Consider the following 528-nt stretch of genomic DNA (forward strand, 5'->3'; position numbering starts at 1 on the left):
CCCGGCCTTGGTTTACATTTTTTATACCTTTGTTTAACATTTGGCTTAGCAGGATTGAGCTGCATTCTCATATCTGTTTCTGCATTCAACCTGTTACAATATGTTCTTTTTGTTGGAATATATGAAGAAAAACCAGCACCACACAAATATGTGGTTGGGAAAGGAAGAGCATTTTATTAATTTTTATTTTTTATTTTTTTAGACACAGGGTATCACTCTGTTACCCAGTTGGAGTGCAGTGGCACAATCCCAGCTTATTCCAACTCGGGCTCAGGCAATCCTCCTGCCTCAGCCTTCCAAGTAGCTAGGACCACAGGTGCATCATTATGCCCAGCTAATTAAAAAAAATTTTTTTGTAGACATGGGGTCTTGCTATGTTGCCCATACTGATCTCAAACTCCTGGGCTCAGGGATCCTCCCATCTCGGCCTCCCAAAGTGCTGCGATTACAGGCATGAGCCACCATGCACAGTGGGGAGAAGCATTTTAATAACCTTCTCAGATAACTGTAATTTCTTAAAGGCTAACA

The sequence above is a fragment of the Rhinopithecus bieti genome, unplaced genomic scaffold, assembly GCF_001698545.2.
Source record: "Rhinopithecus bieti isolate Rb0 unplaced genomic scaffold, ASM169854v2 scaffold_74548, whole genome shotgun sequence".
NCBI classification, from domain to species: Eukaryota; Metazoa; Chordata; class Mammalia; order Primates; family Cercopithecidae; genus Rhinopithecus; species Rhinopithecus bieti.